The sequence below is a fragment of the Penaeus vannamei genome, chromosome 26 (assembly GCF_042767895.1).
Source record: "Penaeus vannamei isolate JL-2024 chromosome 26, ASM4276789v1, whole genome shotgun sequence".
In the NCBI taxonomy this organism is placed as follows: domain Eukaryota; kingdom Metazoa; phylum Arthropoda; class Malacostraca; order Decapoda; family Penaeidae; genus Penaeus; species Penaeus vannamei.
In genome coordinates, this window is record NC_091574.1 from 20,703,854 (window position 1) to 20,723,853 (window position 20,000).

At 41.2% G+C, this 20,000-nt stretch overlaps 1 protein-coding gene across 3 annotated transcripts in view; it reads right to left on the bottom strand.

Moving 5' to 3' along the window:
* The window catches only part of Lrrk (Leucine-rich repeat kinase), a 175,654-nt gene that overhangs the window by 52,210 nt on the left and 103,444 nt on the right, over positions 1–20,000 (bottom strand). The window contains exon 1 of one of the 3 annotated variants that reach the window (XM_070140132.1): positions 9,643–9,658. The exons of the other annotated variants lie outside the window; for them this stretch is intronic. The gene's annotated coding sequence lies outside the window, so the exon portion shown is untranslated. Of the gene's footprint in view, positions 1–9,642; positions 9,659–20,000 lie in introns of those variants that run through there. 3 annotated transcript variants of the gene reach the window in all.

Consider the following 20,000-nt stretch of genomic DNA (forward strand, 5'->3'; position numbering starts at 1 on the left):
TGACATCTTGTCATGAATTGAAAAAAGTTTATTATCATTATGATGAGTATTGCACAATAATAGGAATAAGAATAAATATAATGATTATGATTATGATAATATTAGTGATAATGATAATCACAACTACGAATAATAAGGATAATTATGATGATAGTAACAAAGATAATAATAGTAACAATATCATAATGATAGTAATAGTAATATCATTATTATTATTAGTAGTAGTAGTAGTAGTAGTAATAAGTAGTAGTAGTAGTAGTAGTAGTAGTAGTAGTAGTAGTAGTAGTAGTAGTAATAATAATAATAATAATAATAATAATAATAATAATAATAATAATAATAATAATAATAATAATAATAATAATAATAATAATAATAACTATAATAATAATAATAATAATAATAATAATAATAATAATAATAATAATAATAATAATAATAATAATAATAATAATAATAATAACAATAATAATAATAATAACAACAACAACAATAATAACAATAACAATAATAATAACAATAACAATAATGACACCAACAAAAAACTATAACAACAACAATACCAATAATGACAGTACCAACAATGATAATAGTAGTAATAATAATAATACCAATGATAATGATGATAATGATGATGATGATGAAAACAACAATAACAACAACAACAACAACAATAATAATAACAATAACATCAACAATAACAATAACAGCAGTAATAATAATAACATCCATAATAAAATATTCACAACAACAAAAACAAAAAATAACACTAATAATATCAACATAAAACAAAGGAAAAAAAAAACATAATGACGAACACAAAGACAGTAGACATAAAAGAAAACAAGAGAACAGTGAAAGCAGAAACGGAGGGAAACTGACAAAGGCTAAAAAAAAGCCCCCCTCCCCCCCCCCCCCCCCCACCCACTCTCACGCCATACACGGGAAATTCCAACCCGCGAACCGTGAATGGAAATGAACGATAAAAAAATGAAAATGAGTGAAGATGAATGACAATTGGGATACCAATCTCCCGTGAACGAGACGACCCGACCGATCTTGATAAACAAAATGACGACCTCCCATCCACGAACGAAAAAAATGACGACCTCCCATCCACAAACGAAAAAAAAATAGACACGACAAGCGATAACGACCTAGATCAGAGACTGAGTACGACCCATGCGGAGACTCGCCAATGACGAAATAAAAAAAAAGTGACACAAAACACCAGCAACGACAGAAATCAAAAGCAAGTTTAACAATCAACACAAAACACCGAGACCTACCTTGCCCCAGGGCGCGCGCACTCCCCTACCGCACCAATAAACTTGCAATTGCATCCTTATGTCCTTATGTCTCGACCCGCCCCTCTCCGTCTCCCTGACCTTTGACCTCGCAGCCCATTTGGGAGGGGGGGGGGTCAACAGAGGTCATCCTATGCAGGTGTGAGCGAGGAGGCGAACTCGGGTCGGTCGGAGCGCGGTTTCGTGTGGTGAGCGGGAAACCAAATACTGGCCTTCCTTTGGCCTCTCAGTCTCTCTCTCTCTCTCTCTCTCTCTTTCTTTCTCTCTCATTCAATCTCTCTCTCTCTCACTTTCCCTCTCTCTACCCCCTCCCTCTCTTTACATCCCTCTCTCCCTCTTTACATCCCCTCTCTCTCTTTACCCTCCTCTCTCTCTCTTTGCTCCCCTCTTTCTCTCTCTTCCTCCCTCTTCTCTCTCTTTCTCCCTCTCCCTCTCTCTCTTCACCTCTCCCTCTCTCTCTCTCCTCTCTCTACCCCCTCCCTCTCTTTACCCCCTCTCTCTTTACATCCCCCTCTCTTTCTTTACCCCCCCCTCTCTCTCTTTACCCCCCCCTCTCTCTCTCTTTACTCCCCTCTCTCTCTCTCCTTCCCTCTCCTTCTCTCTTCGCAATCCCTCACCCAATACTAATGGCCCCGTCATTCCGAACACAACAAGCCCCTCAAAGAATCCCAGCCCAAGTAACCACGAGCAGGGCAAAGGCCGGTGCAAAACGGGGTGCCCGTCCGACCGAGAGCCAGCCAATGCGACCACAACTATTCGCCATACAACATCTCGCCACTGCACGCCCCTTCACTAAGCTTGTAACAACACCCCGCATCCCATCCCGTGGTGTCTTGTGTTATACCAACCCCATCGATCTAGATAATACATCATACACATTAACTGACATGTGTTTTGCATGTTTTTTTCTCTCTCTTTTTCTTGACGTATTTGCGGTTTTAAGCTCTGATCTTTTGAGTTAACAGAGTGAGTGTGGAAGCGATACGTTTGATCTTGATGTGTTGGGCTACAACAGGAATGCTCTTACAAAGTGGACTTTCTTCCGGTGTAATTCTGGGGTCTAATGCGTTACTGGCTATTCTTAAATCTGTCTTACACTTTCTTTATATATATATATATATATATATATATATATATATATATATATATATATGTATGTATGTATGTATGTATGTATGTATGTATGTATGTATGTATGTATGTATGTATGTATGTATGTATGTATGTATGTATGTATGTATGTATGTATGTATGTATGTATGTATGTATGTATGTATGTATGTATGTATGTATGTATGTGTGTATGTATGTATGTATGTATATATGTATATATATACATATATGTATATATATATAGATATATGTATATATATATATATATATATATATATATATATATGTAAATATATATGTATATATATATGAATATATATATATGTATATATGAATATATATATATATATATATATGTATATATACATATATATATGTATATATATATATATATATATATATATATATATATATATATATATATAAGTGTGAGTGTGTGTGTGTGTGTGTGTGTGTGTGTGTGTGTGTGTGTGTGTGTGTGTGTGTGTGTGTGTGTGTGTGTGTGTGTGTGTGTGTGTGTGTGTACATACATGCATACATATATACATACATACATATATACATACATACATAAATACATACATATATACGTACATACATACATACATATATGCGTACAAACATACATACATAAATACATACATAAATACATACATACATACATACATACATACATACATACATATATATATATATATATATATATACATATATACATATATATACATATATATACATATAGACACACACACACATACTCACGTGCAGGACTCCTACTGCACAAGCCGTCAACAAACACAGCGCGGGGAGGAGCAGCAGGACACGTGATATTACCGAAGGCCTTCTCGCTCCATTGCCTCTTCAGGGAACGTCATACAAGGGGCACGGCGCGGCGAATGTACCTAATACTTGTCATGAGATTAATGTTGGGGTTCTATGCTGTTCAGAAAGGATAGCTTGGGGAAGTTTAATACCAGGTGTGCCATGCAAGCCAGGGAGGGCCAAAAGGTGTGCCACTGGGTGTCGCGAAGGGCCAAGGGGTACCACGAAGGGCCAAGGGGAGCCACGAAGGGCCAAGGGGAACTACGAAGGGCCAAGGGGAGCCACGAAGGGCCAAGGGGAACTATGAAGGGCCAAGGGGAGCCACGAAGGGCCAAGGGGAGCCACGAAGGGCCAAGGGGAACTACGAAGGACCAAGGGGAGCCACGAAGGGCCAAGGGGAACTATGAAGGGCCAAGGGGAGCCACGAAGGGCCAAGGGGAACTACGAAGGGCCAAGGGGAGCCACGAAGGGCCAAGGGGAACTACGAAGGGCCAAGGGGAGCCACGAAGGGCCAAGGGGAGCCACGAAGGGCCAAGGGGAACTACGAAGGGCCAAGGGGAGCCACGAAGGGCCAAGGGGAGCCACGAAGGGCCAAGGGGAGCCACGAAGGGCCAAGGGGAGCCACGAAGGGCCAAGGGGAGCCACGAAGGGCCAAGGGGAGCCACGAAGGGCCAAGGGGAGCCACGAAGGGCCAAGGGGAGCCACGAAGGGCCAAGGGGAGCCACGAAGGGCCAAGGGGAGCCACGAAGGGCCAAGGGGAGCCACGAAGGGCCAAGGGGAGCCACGAAGGGCCAAGGGGAACTATGAAGGGCCAAGGGGAGCCACGAAGGGCCAAGGGGAGCCACGAAGGGCCAAGGGGAGCCACGAAGGGCCAAGGGGAACTACGAAGGGCCAAGGGGAGCCACGAAGGGCCAAGGGGAGCCACGAAGGGCCAAGGGGAGCCACGAAGGGCCAAGGGGAACTACGAAGGGCCAAGGCAGTTCCTGAAGAAGAGGGATGGCCAAGCGAGCGAGAAATGCCATGAGGAGAACCCAAGAGGAGCCCCACGAGGAGATGAGTACTAGGAATTCATGAGGACCAATACGGACGCCACCGTAGCCAAGGATGAGCCACCAGGGTCAGATGAGAGTCCCCTTGGTCATGGAGTGCCACCTGAGGCAAAGAAAACCACGGGGTTCATGAGCCAGGGAACGGCCGTGAAACAGAGTGGCACGGCCGGGGAGAGTCATGAGTGCCAAGGGGGAGCCATGCGGGGCGACGAGTGCCACCAGGGCCACAGGGGAGCCACGGGGGTCATCGAGTGCCACTGGGCCGGGGAGAGCCAGGGGAGAGCCGAAGAAGGAGGGAGCGGGAGCCGGGGGACGCAGGCGGCGGCGGCGGGTGTGGTCGGTGGGCGCCCGCAGCGGCTCAGGTGACGCTCGCTGCTGCTCCGCCTCCTTCCTCCTCTTCCCCCTGACCCCCCCCCTCCTCCATCTCCACCTCCACCTCTTTCTCCTCCCTAGGCCTCCTCCTCTTCCTCCGTCATCTCCACCTCCACCTCCTTCTCCTCCCTAGGCCTCCTCCTCTTCCTCCTCCATCTCCACCTCCACCTCCACCTCTTTCTCCTCCCTAGGCCTCCTCCTCTTCCTCCTCCATCTCCACCTCCACCTCCTTCTTCTTCCTAGGCCTCCTCCTCCCCCTTCCCCCATCTCCTCCACCTCCATTATCTCCTACACCACCACCACCATCTCCTGCTCCTCCTCCTCCTCCTCCCCCCTCATTCTCCCCCTCCACCACTTCTTACTCCTTCTCCACCTTCTCCACCACCATCTCTACCTCCTCCTCCACCACCACTTCCTCCTTCTCTTCCTCCACCACCACTTCCTCCTCCTCCCTTCCCCTCCCCCTCCCCCTCCTCCACTCCTCCTCCTCCTCACACACGTGAATTCCTTCGAGCCTCTTCTCACTTTGCTTGCTCTTTGCTTCTCTTATATTTTTTTGTTCATCCATCTTTGTTCATGTGTCTTGCTTGTCTGTCTCTCAACAACAACAGAAGCAGCAACAAAACCAACGCCAAAACAATAACAAAACAATAACAGCAACAACAAAAAAACAACAGCATAAACAAAACAACAACAGCAGCAAAATCAAAACAACAACAAAAATAACAAAACAACAGCAAAAACAAAACAACAACAACAACAAAACCATACAGCAATCCCCGCCATAAAAAGGGGAAGAGGAAGGAGAATGAGACCACAGAAAACGGGAAGACCTAAAAATCCACTTGGTCGGCGTCTAGACCTTAGGATCAGGCTAAAGATCCTCTTTTCCTCAGTCAGTCAATCGGGGAAGAGGCATACACGCACATACACACACGCATATGAGGGGGAGGGGGGAGGGAGGGAGGGAGGGAGGGAGGGAGGGAGGGAGGGTGGGAGGGAGGGAGGGAGGGAGAGAGGGAGAGAGGGAGAGAGGGAGAGAGAGAGAGAGAGAGAGAGAGAGAGAGAGAGAGAGAGAGAGAGAAAGAGAGAGAGAAAGAGAGAGAGAAAGAGAGAAAGAAAGAGAGAGAGAAGAATGAGAGAAAGAGAGAGAGAGAGAAGAAAGAAAAAAGAGAGAGACAGAAACAGAGACAGAGAGAGAAAGAGACTGAGATTGGAATACAGAAAGAAAGAGAATACAGAAGAGGAAAGAAAACAGAAATAGGAACGAAAAAAAACAGATAAACAAAAACAACAATAAAAAAGGAAAAAAAAAACACTAAACAGGCAGCACAAATAAGGCTTTATCCTCCCAACTTTCCTTAATTAGGCCTAAACTCAAAAAAAAAAAAAAAAATCATTACTTCCTTATCTCCTCAAAGACGAAAATTGTAAAACAAATTTCAATTCTTTTTTCTTAAATATTTCATCACTTACAACGCATGACTTTATTAATGCCATTCCTTATCATGCAAATAGAAATACAAAAGAAAAAAATATATATAAGAAAACAAAAAAGAAAAAAAAGATAAAATATAAAATATATAGATGAAAAGAAAACAGAAAAAAGAAAAAAATATATAGACGAAAACAAAAAAGAAGAAAAAGGATAAAATAAATAAATATAGACTAAAACAAAAAAGAAAAAATATATAGACGAAAACAATAAAGAAAAAAGAAAATAATATACAGACTAAAAACAAAAGAAAAAAGGGGAAAAAATATAAACTAAAACCAAAAGAAAAAAAAGAAAAAATAATCATAACGCAGTTGAATGAGGCTTTGATTTTCTCTACAAAGCCTTCCTCATGAATAAGCCTAAAAAAAGTCAGTACTTCCTTGTTCCACTAGAGGTGTTCCAAAAAAAGTTTGTGTGTGTGTGTGTGTGTGTGTGTGTGTGTGTGTGTGTGTGTGTGTGTGTGTGTGTGTGTGTGTGTGTGTGTGTGTGTGTGTGTGTGTGTGTGTGTGTGTGTGACAGAGAGAGAAAGAAAGAATGAGAGAGAGAAAGAAAGAAAGAGAGAGAAAGAGAGAGAGAGAGAAAGAGAGAGAGAGAGATAAAGAAAGAGAGAGAAAGAGAGAGAGAGAGATAAAGAAAGAGAGAAAGAGAGAGAAAGAGAGAGAAAGAAAGATAAAGAAAGAGAGAGAAAGAGAGAGAAAGAAAGATAAAGAAAGAGAGAGAGAAAGAGAAATAGAGAGAGACTAGGAGAGAGAGACTCAGAGCGAGATAGAGTAACTGAGTAAGTGATAGAGTAAGCGTTAGCGCGTGCGTGTGTCCGCTTGAGCGCATAATCTGGGTCTCATTCCAACGAAAGAACCTGTTCCCAGCAACGCCATCGCCCGGCAACATCTGCAACAACGAGCAACCAAGTAACATTTGGTCTACTTGGCAACGCCGCTTAGCAACAACCCCATGAAACTTGGCAACGCTGGCAGACTTCAAATTCGACCGGGAAGTAACGTGGTAATGAGGTTATTGTATACGAAAATAACAGGTAATGGTAAACAGAATATGGAGGTATCCAAAATAAAAAATACATATGTAGGAAAAGATAGAGCGAGGCAGCCATGCTATGTCTGGGTTATTGGGGCTTCGCGGGGCATCTGCACGCGCGGCGGATCTGGCTTCCTCATTCCTGGGAAAAGACCCGGGCATGTCCCTCCGTGGGCGGAAATGGGCATAAGAGATACGCACATGGACAGGAAGAAAGAAAGAAGAAATTCTTACATACACACGAACAATCATAAACACAAACAAATGCGTTCACACTACCCATACATAAACGCGCGCGCGCACACACACACACACACACACACACACACACACACACACACACACACACACACACAAACACACACACACGCACACGCACACACGCACACACACACACGCACACGCACACACACACACGCACACACACACACGCACACACACACACACACACACACACGCTCACACACACGTACACACACACACACGCACACGTACACCCGAGGCTTCTCCAGCAATTTCTCAAAGCAAACGAGAAGGTCACGAGGCCAAAAAACTGTTGCTTGAAGGCCACTTGCCTGAGCCTGAAACGACCTTCCAGAAGATTCGTTCGAAAAAGAACATCAAAAGGGTATACACTTTTCAATTTATTTTTTTCTAACTAATCATTTTTTTTCTTTAGTAGGAAATCACAGTGAAATGAAAATAAATGAAAGATCATCCGAAAAAATAATAACGATAATATTAGCTAATTGGGATGCGCGTCTTGGAAAACAAAAGAAAATCGCTTCTCACTTGTACGGTTTTTCCCGCCTTTTCCAGCCACTCATGGTCGAGAATTTACCCAAAAACCATGGAATTTTCGACCGAAACCTCGCTAATATTACTAGAGTCCATTTCAGCAGATAAATGATGATGAGAATACAAAAATCAATAATAAAACAACAACGAAAAGATATGAAAAAATAACTTCCACCATAGAAAAATGATCATCGTAAGAGAAAGTAAAATCACCAATAAAAATAATGAACAATAAAACAATTAAATTCCCCAATACATAATTAAATTCGAAATTGACCTTCCTTTCGTATTTACCACTTTTATTGGCGGGTATTTCTACACCTTCCTTTCGGCTTTGATGTTATAATAACACCGAAAAGTTTTTAACCTTATTATATCCGGCATCATGAGATCAAAAACAATAATAAGATTTTTAAAAGCCGGGATGAAAATAAAGAAAAAAGAAAGAAAAAATATAACTATTACTAAATGTATCATATTTACGATAAATAAATATGATAAACATTTTATACGAAACATACGAAATACTTCAGCCAAAAAGCCTCATCATAAAAAGAACAGCTTAAACTTTATCGAAAAATAATACTTATGATCCTTTTCATTCATTTCTCTCTCCATTCCTTTACTCTCCTTCCCTTCATGCCCTGTTTTCTGTACTGATGCAGCAAGAGGGTCTAAATAATAACAGAAAAAGAGAGAAAAAAAATGTCGTTATTCTAGATCTTGAGTCAAAAGGTAAAGGTAAATGCACATTTCCCCATAAAGCTTTTATTTCGTGTCTTTCTGAAAAGAAACTCCTCTAAAGACACGCTCTCAGAGGACAGTTTTTTCTAAGAATAAATAAATAAATAAACAAACAAACAAAGAACTGAAATGAAGAAAAACAAACCAACAAACGAAAAAAAAAATGCAAACAACAAAAACTACACACCAACAAAAGCAGAAAATCCCTTAACACGAAAAATCTTCCGTCGGCGGGGAGACTGACCTTATTTTCCGAAGGAGGTCAGAGGTCATGCGGATAAGAGGCAGAACACACGGCGGTAAATGACGAAAATCAGTAAATAAACAAATAAAAAGGACACCGAGGCTTACCAGAGGAGACGAGTCGCGCTGTTTGTTTGCTTGTTTTTTTCTTAAAATTTTCCTCTTTTCAAATAAATAAATAAAAAAAACAAAAAACACTGACATTTTTGGCACGTGGAGAAAATTTCAGCAATCAGTCTGCCATTCTCAATTTTCTCTAGCGAGTTCAAGTTCAACAAATTCAGTACGTCTGTAATTCCCCGTAATCAAAATGGCAGCATCCGCGCTCTGGTTCCCACGCGGGCCGTGACAATCACAAAAACAAGCCTTCTGTAGCTGCAAAAGGCGCGTGCGAGATGTCCCACTTTGGCTGACACATTTCACTTGTTTTGTGGGGAAAAGGGTCACTCAGGAATCAACTAAATTTTCAAGGCAATATTGCAGAAATGGGTATCGCCTCTCATTATATATATATATATATATATATATATATATATATATATATATATATATATATATATATTTATAGATGTGGATAGATATATAGATATATCAATATCTATAAAGCACACCCATTTGAATAAACAACAATGAAATGAAACAAGACAAATCGAAGGGCACCAACACAGAAGGACGGTCCCGCTCCTGTCCCAGCAGCAGCAGCAGCCTCAGCAGCAGCAGCAGCAGCAGGGCCCGTGGGCAGCAGGAGCAGGACGAGCACCATCACATCCAGGAGGTGAGCGGGTGTCTAGCAGAAGGGCCGAGCGCGGACGCGGACGCCCTACTCAGGAAGGGTTTCTTGGACGCGTCACGACCCCCGCCCCCTCCCTCGGGCTCACCCCTCCCCCCCTCCCCTTGCCTCCTGCCCCCTCCCCCACCTCCAACCCGACCTCCGACGCCCTGCCTATCTTCCCTACCCCCCGTCCCCTCCCCTCCCCTCCCTCCTCCAGGAACAACCGTGGTTTTGCACCTGCTTGCTCTTAATTAGATCAGTGCTTGTGAGAGGCACGTGTACGTCTCGCCCAACCCGAAGGGAGAAGGGAGAAGGTGAAAGGGCGAGAGGCCATCACAAAAAAGAAAAGAAAAAGAAAAGAGGGTCAAAGAGAAAGGAAATAAAGAGAAAATGAATAAAGTATTTATCATAAAACAAAAGAGCTGACAAACGCAGGAAAACCAGCCTAGGTAATTTGCATAATATACAAAACTAAGCAAAAGGAAATTTTAAACAAATTCACTCAGTTACACACAAACACTCAAGACATGTAAACAAACAAAAACAAAAGTACATAAAACACAAATTCACAGAAGCCCACAAAAGGAATCCTTCTGCCCCCTCGAAAAATCTAAAATAAAACATACAAAATTAAACAAAATAATAATAATAATAACAATAATAACAATAATAATAACAATAATAATAATCATCATCTTTATATGAAGAAGAAAGATAAAATAGTAAACAGAAAAACAGAAATACATAATATATAACTAAAATTTAAAAATAAATAAATAACAGTAAACCAGACACACAAAAACTCAAATCCAAAAAACAAGCAAAAGCCAAGCCCAAGCCAGCCAGAGCAGCATCCGAGAAAGCCCGCCGGACGCGCCCTCCCGCCCAGCCAAGGACCAGAGGCATCGAGGGCGAGCGTCGAGGAGGAGGACAACGCAGGGGGGGAGGGAGGGTGACTCACGAGAGGAGGGACACCGCCGCCCGCAGACAATGGGGTTAAGTCCTCTTCGTCCTTCTTCTTCTTCTTTATCTTTTTTTCTTTTCTTTAATTTCTCTTTCTTTTTCTTTCTTTCTTTCTTTCTTCCTTTTCTCTTTCTTCCTCCTTTTTCTTTTTCTTCCTTTCTTTCTTTCTTCTTCTCCTCCTCCTCTTTCATTTTCAACTCCACTTTCTCATCCTCCTGTTCTTCCTACTCTTTTTTTCTCCTCCTATTTCGATTCCACCCTCCTCTTCGCTTTCCTTATTCCCTTTTTTCTTCTCATCCTTCTATTCCATCTCCCTTCTCCTTCACCTCCACAACCGCCCACACCTCCGCCCACACCTCCAAACCTCCTCCTCCTTCACCTGCGGACTCTCCTGCAGCTCAAAGAAAATAACCAGCAACAAAAACAACAACACAACAACATCAACAAAAACATCATTATCCTCCACAAAAAATGCTTAAAAACAACATCAACAAACAAACAGCAACAAACATAAACGGCCACCTTGTACGAAAACCTATCTTTCCTTTATACAAAAAATGTTGCGTGACCACTGCCACAAAGGAGAGTCATCAAGAATATCATCCACTTATCCCTCTATGACTAATACTTCGTTATAAAACATTCACATTTGTCGATGTATAGTCTCGCTTCGCCTTCCAAATTAAGAAACAGAAGGGGGATAGAATAAAGGAAGGAGAGGGATGAAAGAAAGAGGGAGGGAGGGAGAAATTGGGAGAGGAGAGAGAGACAAACGATAGGGAGAGTAGAGAGTAAGGGAATGGGAGATGGAGAGGGAGCGGGAGAAAGAGAGAAGGAAGGAGAAGTGAAAAGAAGAGAAAGAGGATAAACAAAGAGAAGGGGGAGGAGGTGAATGAGAGAAAAGAAAGAAATAAAGAGAGAAGCAAACAAACAAAGCGAGGGAGGGAGGGAGGGAGAGAGAGAGAGAGAGAGAGAGAGAGAGAGAGAGAGAGAGAGAGAGAGAGAGAGAGAGAGAGAGAGAGAGAGAGAGAGAGAGAGAGAGAGAGAGAGAGAGCTCACATCTCCCTCCTCCCACCTTAACCGACATCCCTACATTAGAGGAGACGATCCTACCTGTTCCTCCTTACACCCCCTCCCCCCCTTGCCATCCTCCCCTACCTCCCTGCCCCTCGAAGCTGGCTCCTCCCCTTTCTACGCCAACGCTAGCTTAAGGTACACAGAAGTTCCATTCTATGCGCATGGTTATGTGAATACGAAAGCAACGACATGCACACACATTCTCCGCCTCTTTCTTTCTCCCTCTACCGCTATTAATCTCTTTCCCTCTCTCTCCCTTTCCCTTATCCTCCCTTCCGTATCCATCTCCCCTTCCCTCTCCCTCCCTATCCCTTTCCCTCCCTTCCTTATCCCTCTCCCCTTCCCTCTCCCTCACTATTTCCCTCCCTCTACCTTTCCCTTTCTTTCCCTTCCTCTCCTTCTCCCTCTCCCTCTTCCTTTCCCTTCCCTTCCCTCTTCCTTTCTCACAGACAGACAGACATTATACTATTATCCTTAAAACAAAAAGCCTTCAACTAAGGTTTCGTTGTCCTTAGTAAATATTACGAGAAAAGAAGCATGAACTTTAAATAGGACAAGATGACGCAATGCAACACGATGAAACAAAACAGATAAAATACGAAAATGTAATAAAAGCAAACTATGAAAAGTAGCGAAAAATTAATGATACAGAAATAACACAACGAAACAATATGAAACAATACAAATACAAAAATAAAAGTAGCGAAAAAATAATGATACAGAAATAACACAACGAAACAATATGAAACAATACAAATACAATAAAAACGTGAAATATACATAAATACGTACGAAAAAAATAGTGATGAAAATAACACAACACGTATACGAATGCAATACGTAAATAAATCATTAACAAACATAAGAATAACACAAAGATTTTCTTTGTCCATTTTATTGATATTCTATAATCTTTATACATCTATTTTATCGATTAATTATGCGTTCATTAATTTGTTTTACTTGTCATCTTCTATCTATCTATCTATCTATCTCTTTCATCTTATCATCATGCGTTCATCTCTTCTACTTATACCCATTTCTTATCTACCTACCTATCCCTTTTATTCGAAGTCAAAGGAAATAACAAAACGAACACAAAAATAACACTAAAAAACATAACGAAAGACAATAAAACAACAAAAGTACCATACGAACACAAAATAAAAAGTATTAAAAATACCACAAAAATAATCATGAAAAATCCACCGTGATATAGGAAGTAACAACACGGAAGGAAGAACAAGAAAAGAATTAAAACAAATAAACAAACTTGAAAATAGAGAAGAAGAAGAATAGAGAAAGAAAAAGAAGAAAGAATGGAAAAAAAGGGAAAAAAAGAAAAAATAATAATACAATAAGAAAATGGAGAAAGAGAAAGACTTAAAACAAGACAAAAAAATAAAACAAACAAACGAAAGATAATTCACGAATATAAAAAAAAAACATACCCGATAACCAAGGAAAAAGCAACAGAAGATAGTCTATTGATCAACATATGCAAACCCACAAACCTACGACTACAAAATAATGAAATAAAAGCGATATATGAGAAAAATAAACAAAGAAACGGAAAATTTGATAAAAAGGGAAATAATAGTACGGACCAACGAAAGAGAAACAGGAAGAATTGATAAAACACAATAATCTGATAAAGGAAAACCACTAAAGAAAGAAAAGAAAAAAGAGAGAAAAAAGAAAAAGAAGAAGAGTGAGATAAAAATGAAAAAAAGCTAAAAAGAAGAGAAAAAGAGAAAAAATGAAAAAAAAAGAAGAGAGAGAGAGCGAGAAAAAACGAGAGGCCTAGAAACCTAGAAGACGTAAGCAGTCATGCGCATGAATGATTCCGTTTAGGCCTAAAGGTCAGTCGCTCTGCATGGCGGCCCTTGGCGCTTGGGCTTCCTTTGCATGACGCCTTGTGCATGCTGGCGGAAGTGACGTCACGCGCGAGCCAGATAGGCCTTCGCATTTATCTTTTTTTATCTATTTAATTTTTTTTTAATCATCATTATTATTATTATTATAATTATTATTATTATTATTATTATTATCATTATTATTATCATTATTATCATTATTATTACTATTACTATTATTATTATTATTATTATTATTATCATTATTATTATTATTATTATCATTATTATTACTATTTATTATTTATTATCTATTATTATTATTTTTTTTATCTATCATTATCTTTTAAGGTGAAATCGGGGATTTCTGTCTTATATATCAATTATTTTTTTTACTTATTTCTGTATTTTTTCTTTATCTATTTCTCTATTTAGTTTTATTTTTATATTTTGATCATTACTTTTTTGCGATTTCTAGCTTATGAACTAATGTTCTTTTTCTTATCTATTTCTCTATTTCTAATATCCTTATTATCATTTCTTTATTTTTCTTTTCTTTGTGGTGAACTCTGTGATTTCTATTTTATGCATTTTCGTCTATTTTATATATTTCTCTATATCTTAAAAAAAATCTATTTTATCTGTTCATCATTCGTTCATCTATTTTCTTTCCTTGTCTATTTCTATTTGTCTATCTCTTTCATTTATCTATCATGCGTTCCTCTATTCTATCTATGTCTATCTTTTTATCTCTTCACCTCCCTCTTTTATCCATCCCTTACGCGTTTATCCATATGATCTGTTTGTCTAATCACTAATCTATTCATCTTTCATTTATTATATCTTCCTTTTGTTTTTGTTCTTCATTTTATTCTACTTGTTGATCGGCTTATTAATCAATGAACATTCAATATCCCATTTTCTCTCTCTCAATTTTTTCTCTCACAGACACTTAACATCAACACCAAACGCACTTTCTAACCCCCAAATCAAACACTTAATCATCAAACCCAAACGGTATTATACAACCCTTACAATAAATAAATAAATAAATAAATAAATAAATAAATAAATAAATAAATAAATAAATAAATAAATAAATAAATAAATAAATAAATAAATAAATAAACAATTAGATATTTACATTTGCTATTTTTCATAACCTTTCAGTCACACAGCTGAAGGCAAAGGGGTCAACATGAGATCAGTAATTTGGTACAACGACCTATATTGACAACAGGGAGGGAGGGAGGGAGGGAGGGAGGGAGGGAGGAGGAGGAGGAGGAGGAGGAGGAGGACGAAGGAGGGAGGAGGAGGAGGAAGGAGGAGGGGAGGAAGGAGGAGGAGGAGGGGAGGAGGAGGAGGAAGGAGGAGGAGGAGGAGGGAGGGAGGGAAGGAGGAGGAGGAGGAGGAGGAGGAAGGAGGAGGAGGAGGAGGAGGAAGGAGGAGGAGGAGGAGGAGGGAGGAGGAGGAGGGAGGAGGAGGAGGAGGAGGGAGGAGGAGGAGGAGGAAGAAGAAAGAGGAAAAGAAGAAGAAGAAGAGAGAGGAGGAGGAAGAGTAGGAGCAGGAAGAAGAGAGAGGTGGAAGAGGAGGGGGTGACGGATGAGGAAGAGGGGAGAGTAAGAGGAGGAGGGAAAAAATGAGGAAGAGAAGAAGGAAAAGGAGGCAGTGATGGAGAAAGAAAGGGAGGAAGAGGGAAAAAAGGAGAGGAAGAAGAAGAATAGGACGAAGAGGAAGTTTGGAAGACGACACGGAATGGAGGAAGAAAAAGTAATGAGAAAAAGTATGGAAAATATTAATAGAAACAGGCATATAAAGAGAGAGAGAGAAAAAGCGCCGGCGAACTGTTAGGCAAAAGGAAAAAAAAGACTATGAAACGACGAGAAAAAGGGAGAGACCGGAAGAAAAAAGCAAAAATTCTCGCCATCTATTGAACCCATACACAATCCCCCGCCAACCCCACAGTCGAACCAGTGTCTCTTTAAGGTTACTCTTACCTTACCTTCCCTTACCTTGCCTTACTTTACCTTACCTTGCCTTTCTTTACCTTGTCTCTCCTTTCCTTACCTTGTCTTACCTTCCCTTACCTTGCCTTACTTTACCTTTCCTTACCTTCCCTTACCTTTCCTTATCTTATTACCCATTTCCTTTCTTTTCCTTACTTCATCTTTCCTTGCCTTGCCTTACCTTACAAGTACCTGTACCTTCCCTTGTTCTAACCGCCAGCAACTTACCTGAAAAAAATCAAAGGAAAAGTTAGTCAGAGGTCGTTACCATACCAAGAGGATATCGAATTATCATTTGAATAATACTTCTCTCACCGCGAAGAAAAAATATATTTGCTCAATTGTGTGATTTAAAAACTAAGGTATTAATATGTTTGATTCACACATTAATATTAACTCCACAATCAACAATTATAATAGAATGTATTCCTTTTGTAAAAAAATAAAAAATAAATAAATAAAAAAATAAATAAATAAAAATAAATCACATTTTTAAAACCACTATGATTAGGGCTACAGATTATCACTTATTAACATAGTCTCTCCACATTTTCTTTTGCCCGTTTTCTCTGATGTTAAAACATTTTCGCTTTTTATTGGGGTAACTAAACCATTAAACATATCGCATTGATGTTGCTAGGTGCGACATAAAAAACGCTATCAAATAGGAATTACAATAAAGGTATCATCCTCTTCCTGTTTTTGATAATCTAAAATGCAATAATTACGAAGTCTTAGTTCAGATGCAATATAAAAAAGACGTTTATTAAAAATGTAAAATCACGAGATATCTATTAACGATAATACTCATGTACACATTAACGAATAAAATGATATTATGTAAAACTTATATGGTATACTTTACTCAAATACAACAATTAACCAATCAAAAAAGCAGTTCCCTCAACTACACAACAAGAACTTACGGAAAAAAACTTTTAACGAAAACGTGATATCTTAAAGGAGTAACTATTAAATTCAACTATCGGAGTCAAAACACAAATTTGCACAGAGTAGAAAATAACGTTCGTTATACATCAACACATATAGAGTGGCAATACCAAGCAAGAAATTTACAGAAGGTAAACAAACATGATATAAAAACTAAACGAGAAAACGACAGCAATAGCAACAGTACGGCCATTCCACCCAGCAATTAAAACTTCTATTCCGGAATTCCACCCAACAATCACAATAATGAAACACAAAGGGCCCATTCTTTCTGGCACAAGGCACTCGTAAAACACAGTGCCACTACTTCTACCAACGCAAGGCACACGACGAGACAGGCGGCGTGAAACGGGGCATTATCAAAATCAGGTGTCGGGAGACGGAGGGCAGAGAGAGAGGAGACAAAGAAGGTGGATAGAAGAGACGAAGGATGGAGGAGAGAACGAAGGAAGATGGGGAGGCGGGAAGGAGAGAAGAGGATGTTAAGGTAGAAGGGAAAGGAGAGGGAAGAGGGGGAAGAGGAGGAGGAGTAAAGGACAAACAGAGAGAGAGAGAGAGAGAGAAGAGAGAGACAGAGAGAGAGAGAGAGAGAGAGAGAGAGAGAGAGAGAGAGAGAGAGAGAGAGAGAGAGAGAGAGAGAGAGAGAGAGAGAGAGAGAGAGAGACAGAGAGAGACAGAGAGAGACAGAGAGAGACAGAGAGAGACAGAGAGAGACAGAGAGAGAGAGAGATAGAGAGAGAGAGAGAGAGAGAGAAACCGAGAGAGAGAGAGAGAGAGAGAGAGAGAGAGAGAGAGAGAGAAGAGAGACTGGGATTAGAAAGACAGCTAAGACGCCGAACTCTCTTAAAACAAATGAACTGTCTCGGCTCTGCAACTTAGCAATGTTGCTTAACTCGTAATGGCGAAGTTCGTTGTTGGTCCCGTGATAGAAGTTTATTGTTATACAAGTTGAGATTGATTGCTCTGCGTAGATGCCGTTCGGTGTTTCTTGGGGGAAAAACGATAATGCGAAAGATGCCGTTAGTATTTTCGAAAGGGTATATATAAATGAAAACGGAGAAAATAAATAAATAAGTAAATAAATTTGTTTGTTATTCACCCTCAAAGAGACACCAAGACAAAGACACACATGAACATAAGCACACATATCTACATATCTACATACATACATACATACTTACATACATACATATCTACATACATACATACATACTTACATACATACATATCTACATACATACATACACACACACAGATGGACGCATGGATTTTTCTTCCAAAGTCACCTATGCATCGTTTGCAAGATATTAAACCAACTAAGCAATATCCCAGATTTCGAATTGCTTTACTTCGAACCATCTCTTCGCTTGGATAAACAGTCCAATATTAATTTCCAGGGAAGGTCCGATTTAATTTTTTTGTGAAAGTGTATGGGGGGGGGGGTAAGGGAGAGGGGAGAGGGCAGAGGGGAGGGAGAGGGGAGAGGGGAGAGAGAGGGGGAGAGGGGAGAGAGAGAGGAGAGAGAGAAGAGAAGAGAAAAAGGGGAGAGGTGAGAGGAGAAAAGGGAAGAGGAGAGAGGAGAGAAGGAAGAGAGGGAGAGGAAAAGAGGGGGATGAAAAAGATAGAGAGACGAGCAGCGAGGTAAAGGGAGAGAGGGAAGAAGGGAAATGGAAGGGAAAGAGACAAAAGAGGAGAGAGGGGGTAAGAAGAGGGAAGAGGGAAGGAGATAGGGGTGAGGACAGGAGGGAGAAGAGGGAAAAGGAAAGGACAGGGAGAGAGGAGTCGAAAGGAGGGAAATAAAAGGAAAGAGTGGAGAGAGAAAAGAGGAAAGGAGAGGGGGAGAAAAGAGGAAAGGAGAGGGGGGGGAGAAGAATCGAAAGGAGGAGGGCAGAGGAAAGGAAAGAGGAGAGAATGTGAGAGAAGAAGAAAGGAGAGGAGGAGAGAAGTGAGCGGATAAGAAAGGGGAACCAGGAAGGAAAGGAGGAGGTTACCGTTTCTCGATTGGGTCCAAAAAAAGATCAGCGGACTCTCCCTGCGCCATTCCCGGATCCAAATTGTGTTTCCATTTCCTAGCTTTCCGGAATCCTCTCGTGAAGCCCCTCCCCCTTCCACTTTTTTTGTCGTTCTCTCCTCTTCTCCTCTCTCTCCCTCCCTACTGCTACGAACTCTTCCCCTTTCTTCGTTCATCTATTCGTATTCGTCTTGTTGTTCGTCGTCTTTTTTTCTCTACCGGATTTTCCTTCCTTTTTCCTGTCCTTTCTCCCTTCCTCTCGGATTCCCATCGGATCTGACCCTAGTCCACGTCTTCTTTTTCTTCTTCTTCTTTGTCTTTTCTCTCGTTTCCCTTTTTCTTTTGCTTTCTTTTCCTTCTTCTTCTACTTGTTTTTCTTTTTTTTTTCTTCTCTTCATCATCTTCCTATTTTACTTCTTCTTCTTCCTTTCTTTCTTTTCTTCCTCCTTTTTCTTCTCCTCCTCCTTCTAATTCACATTCTTCTTCCTCGATATTGCCTTTCTTCTTCTCCTCCACCTCCTCCCTCCTTCCCTTTCTCCCTTCTTCCCCCTCCCTCCCTCCTCCTCCCCCTTCACCCCCTCTTCGCTCGCCTCCTAAACAAAGCCTCCGCCCCTCCTTTCTTCCTTGTCTGAAAGCAATCCATTCCTCCCTTGGAATGTGAAGACAATAAAGGGGACACAGAAGAGACACGCAACCCCTCCCCCCCCTTTCCTCCCCTCCCCTCGTTTCCCCAACCCCCAACCCCGTCTTGTCTCCTCCTCTCCCTCTTTCCCCTTCATCCTCGCATTCTCTCATTCTGCCCTTCTCCTCTATTACTTTTTTTATCCTTTTCTTTATCTAGCCTCGTATTCTCACATCCCCCTTCCCTGACTTTCATACTTTCTCTTTCCCTTCCATCTCTACTTCATTCCCCTCTGAACTTCTTTCTTTTCCCTCCCCCTCCTCCATTTTCTTCTTTCCCCATTTCGCTTCCTCTCCCCCGTACGTTATTTCCCCCTTCCTTCTTTCCCCTCCCTCCCCAAAAGCTCACTCTTCCTCCTCCCCACACATCGCTTCCCCATCTGCGTTGTCCTCCGTTCATTTCTTTTTATTCCCTTCCCCTCTCCTGCAGTTCCTTCTTTCTCTCCCTCCCCCCTATACCTCCTTTTTCAAGCAGGACCTCCTCCGACCCCCGACCCCCACCCCCACCTCGTCCTATGTGAAAAATATGACAACTCGCTCTTACCACGCCCATCTCCCCGCCCCTACACCCACCCTGCGACGCCCACATACCCCTCCCCCCTTGCAACCCATACCCCACCCCTGTGCCACGCCAGCCTTTTCTCTCCCCCAACTCCTCCCCATCGCCCCTTTACCAGTTCCCAATTTCCCTTCCCCTCCCCCCAC